Below are 5,631 nucleotides of genomic sequence, written 5' to 3' on the forward strand. Positions count from 1 at the left end.
TATCATTGTTGTTGTAGTTGTTAGCATTATCATTGACGCTATTATTACTATTACTGTCATCTATTCTTTTCAATATTATTATTATCATAATCATTATTATTTCATGATGATTATCATTATTTTGACCAGCATTATTACCTGTATCATCATATTTATTTTCATTAGCAATACTATCTTCATCTTTATCATTATGATATTTGTGATATAATCATCTCAAGTATCACTGGTAGTAGTAGTAGTATCATTATTGTTACTATTATCATTATTATTATCATTATTATTTTTATTATAATCATCATTGCTATGGTCATCATTACCAATATCATTATCATTGTTGTTTTTATCATTTTATTAATATTTGACTGATTGTTTTCAGTATCATTATTATTACTATCATTATCCTCATCATTATTATCATTATCACTATTATTATTACTATTATTATCATTATGATTATTATCATTGTTATTATCATTATCACTATTATTGGTATCATTATCATTATCACCATCATCATTATCATTATCACTATTATTATTACTATCATTATTATTATCATTATCATTATCATTATTATCATCATTATTATCATCATCATTGATTTTGCTGTTGTTTTAATTACTATTATCATCATTATTATCTTCATTACTATTATTATTACTGTCATTACTGATACCATTACTGTCATTATCATCATTTTTATCATTATTGTCATTATTACTTTTATTAATACTATCATTATCGTTATCATAATTTCTGTTCTTACTCTTATTATTATCACTATTATCATTATCATCATTATTTTATCATTATTATATAATTTTCATCATTATATTAGTTATCATTATCATCATCACCATTATTATCATATCATATTATTGTTAATTGTTACTGTTATCATTATCATTATCATTATTATTATCATTAGTATTATCATCATTATTAACATCATCATTATTATTATTATTATCATCATTATTAATATCATAATCATCAAAATTATCATTACTAGCTTTAGTATCAACATCAGCAGTAATAGCAATATTAGTAGTAGTAGTAGTAGTAATAACAGTAGTAGTAATTTTAGTAACAGTAGTAGTAGTAGTAAGTGGTAGTAGTTGTAGTGGTAGTAGTAGTAGTTGTAGTAGCAATTTTAATAACTAGTAGTAGTTGTAATAGCAGTAGTAGTAGTTGTAGTAGTAGTAGTAATAGTAGTAGTGTTTGTAGTGGTAGTAGTTGTAATAGTAGTAGTAATAATAATACTAGTGGTTGTAGTAGTAGTAGTAATAGTAGTAGTAGTAGTTGTGGTAGTAGTAACAATAGTAGTAGTGTTGTGTTTGCAGTGGTAGTAGTTGTAATAGTAGTAGTAGTTGTTGTACTAACAATAATAATAGTAGTAGAAGTTATAGTAATAGTAGTAGTTGTAGTAGCAGCAGCAGTAGTAGTTGTTATTATTGCAATTGTAGCAATAGTCAAAGTAGTGGTAGTAATAGCAATAGTAACAGTTGTTGTAGTAGTAGCAGTAGTAGTAATAGTAGTATTTATTGTTGAAGAGATAGTTCTTGTCATCATATTATCGCCACTTATTCGATTGCCTTCAGTTATTCACCAACCATCCTGGACGACCCCCCCCCCTCCCAACCAAAAAAGAAAATTTCAACAGCCAACAGATTTTCCTGATCAAACTAGATAGACCTAGTTTTTGTAAGATTTCTCCCAACATCCAGGGGTTCTTTGGATGACCTTCTACCATACTAGATTGGCATTTAACTCTTTTTTCCTTTCTTATCGGCTGTGGCAATCAACATATTCTTTGGTCTTTTTGTCAACTGATTAGGTCTTTTTTTCTATTGTTATCACTTATTATTAGTATCACTGCTATTGTTTTCATCTTCGTTATCATAAGTATTATCTTTGTTGGCATCATCGTTGCTTGTTTTGTTGTTGTTATAGCTGATATACTACTACTGCCATTATCATTATCCTTATTCTTATTACTACTGCTATCATTCCCTTTACTGTTGTAACTATTATTATTATCGTCATTGTGGTTACTGTTATAATCATTACCATTACTATTAATATCACGATCATTATCATTATTATTACTATTATCATAATATTAATATTATCATCGCATTTATTATCATTTTCATTACTATATTACCTTTAACATTACTATAATAATTATCACTATTACCATAATAATTGTCATTGTCATTTTCTACATTATTTTATTACTATGATAATTATCATTATCATCATTATCATTATCATCATCTCTATCATCATCATTATCATTGTTATTATTATTGTCGTTATCATTATCCTGACCATCATTGTTACTAATATCATTATAATTTTTCTTATCATTATTATAATTTATCATTATCATAGTTACTGTTATCATTATTATTATCACTAATATTAGTATCATCAATATTGTTACCATCAATTATTATCATTATTACTATTATCATTATTATTGTTATTATTACTATCATCATTATTATCATTATTATTACTATTATCATTGTTGTCAATATTATCACCACTATCACCATTCATATTGCAACCATCTATATAATTTTATCAAAATCATCAATAATGTCGTTATCATTATTATCCTCACAATGATGATGATGATGGTGATGATTATTACTATCACTATGATTATCATTAGTATTATCATTGTCATTAATACCATTAGCACCATCATCATTACTACAGCTGTTGCAATCATTCTTCTTATTCTTATAATCATAGTTGCTATCATTTTTACTACCTTTTAAATTATGACGCATTACTTTTAGATGCGTCATAGTTCTATATATGGATATGGTCAATTACCCTGTGAGTTATATAAAGTTTACTGATAAGTAGTACATAAGCATTCTTATAAGTTATTGTGTACGTGACCATAAGCATCTAAAGGGGATATGAAATCATTTGCAAATTTAGATGTTTCCCATCAGATTTTAACGTCACAAAAATATGTTAACAAATCAAATATTGTTCGGTTATTTTCGGTATAAAACGTTATTCATCTGTTAGGAAAGGGAAATATTTCATACTAGGTATGAATTATTTTGTTTCGTTATGCGATTTTCGTAACAGGAAGTAAAAAAATGTGACACATGAATTTTGAGTAAATATATACTTCTTTTTTAACTAGAAACACTCATAGAGCGCATACCTCCGCCAAGGCAATAGGATCACTGATGCAATAAAAATATTCACACTAGAAGAATTATATTAAAATCTAATCTTTTTCAAGGACATCGGTGACGTCCGTAAACATAACCTCCTTGGCGGCGGTGATATAGGTAATGATGATAATAATAATTAACATGCAATCATTAAAGAGTTCCTGTATCCGGATCATGAACCAGATCACCACTAATATTCAATGGCATCGAAGTTGGGCTAAGGCACACCTCTGGTATATTAAAAACAAAAAATCACAGATTTTGAGTTATCCTTCAAACTAAAAAACAAAGTAACAAACTAACCAACGCTAACAAAAGCATAACCTCGGCGGAGGTAATTATGTACATCGGCAGATAATGGTTTAGGTGTCTTTAATTCTTAATGACATTTCCACTGCAACAAAGAAGAAAATGCCTCACATCAGTCATTTACTGAAACTTACTAGAGCTTAAAATAAAAAAGAAGCAAAACGCAGACAAATCTGTGCTCGGGAAAATTACCTAACATCTTGCCCGATGAATTCAGAACATCCTTTCTCAATTAACTTACAGCAGCTGGCAAAGGAAACCGTGCACATTTGAGCATATGTTGTCAGAGAGATAAAAATTGTAAAGTGTTCCGATGAAGCTACTGAGTCTCATGTCCACACAAGGCCCTGATCCATTGGGTTCTCCGTCGAACCATTCGCCCGGTTCAGGAGTTCTTCCATTGAGCCACATCTCCGAGTATACGCCAACCCAGAGCCCAGTCACTGCGGACAGAGAGGGAAAGGTGATCCTAGTTAGCATTGGTAAATTATGTTAAATGGCAAGGATGATATATGGTGAGGTTCAGTGGCGGACAAAAAGTCCTTTAACGAAGTTTCGAATCTGTCTTACCTATAAAAAAGGTGTGGTATTAAGCGGTTCGAAACGGCATTCGAAACATGCTCGACACAAATTTTTGACCACGACTGTACAAGTAATAGGTTAATAAAAATGTTATTTTAGCTTGACACTTTGACGATGTGTCCTGATGTTTGCAAAATATCTCTATGGCAATTTGTGCTCCACCTTGTAGATCTTAAAGCATCTTTCCGAGGTGTCTAATTGCTTATGAACGCTAATGGCTATCTCATTTTTATAGTCAATTATGAAATTATCTTCTAACCTCCGCCTTTGTCACGGGAATACGAAAAAAATACTGACGGATTGTGATTAAACTTCATGAGCAAAGATTGGTTGATATGTAGGTGTTTGAAGTATATTAGGGTTAATGAAGGAAAACTAATGTTAAAGCTTAATGCCAAATATCTGAAGCCTCTGAACGTTTTCTAGTCCCGATAAGTTTCAGTTTACCCATGTTGCTGTCACCACAGTTGGATCCCCGGTTGCTGCCGTTACATATCATTGATGTCTCAATTTCTTACCTTAAGTACTTTTTTTCTAAATTTGTCACAGCTTTGTTCCTTCTTACACATCCCATGGAGTATATATATTATATCTGTCAGAAAGTGATTTACCCATTATAGAAAAGACGCTGAAACTATTTTTGATGTAGAGAAGATATTTTAAGATCCTATCACAAGCACACCAACTGATTCCGGCAAACTAACCCGCACTCTGAGCAGCATAGTAACTCCGGAGACGGAAGAAGTCCTGCGACGTCCTCATGACAGCGAGATCCCCGCCCAGCGCCACACAGGACGCCCTGGCATCACTCCAGCTCTTCGGGGAGTTGTCTTCCCGCAGGCAGCCCAGATCTTCCAGGCCGGGAAGCCTTTGGTAGGGAGCCGGGCAGGCCGGCCCTGGGTAAGGGAGACGCCTGGGTGAATGTAATGTATGACCATGGAGGAGGGATTACTGTGTATAATAAAGGGTAAACGCAATATGGATGAGCTTATATGCTTAACGAAAAACGTAATTCCATACATCCAAGTTAGAATCACTCCCGTTTATTTTATATTTTTCATCTATATATTAATTTAAGTAATATGGTAATTAGTTGACATCAGCGCAAGCGTATACATATTATTTAAACGTATTCCTATTAATAATTGATATCGTTGAAAATATTATGTAATTGGGGTATAAACTTGAGTGATCCTATAGAAATACGTTAATTTTCGATGAGGCTCAGGTATGCAGTATACTCAGTGAACATGAAAACTACGTAAAAGGCGGTAGAAAATTTCATCTGGAAGCACAGACCAGATTAAAAAAACAAAAAAAATAGACCCTACATTATTAGACACTATATTTCAGCTTCCAGGTCTCATCCCATTCAAAACGGTTCCACGCATGGTGGCCATTCCCCTTTATATCGAGAACTCAGCTACTGGATCTCGGCGAAAGGACTTCTACAGATATACATACAATCAAAATTGCGGGTCCAGCAGGAGCTTGTTTCGTAGCCGGGAGGAGGCTGGTGGAAGGCTGCAAC

The sequence above is a fragment of the Penaeus vannamei genome, chromosome 2 (genome assembly GCF_042767895.1).
Source record: "Penaeus vannamei isolate JL-2024 chromosome 2, ASM4276789v1, whole genome shotgun sequence".
Taxonomy (NCBI): Eukaryota; Metazoa; Arthropoda; class Malacostraca; order Decapoda; family Penaeidae; genus Penaeus; species Penaeus vannamei.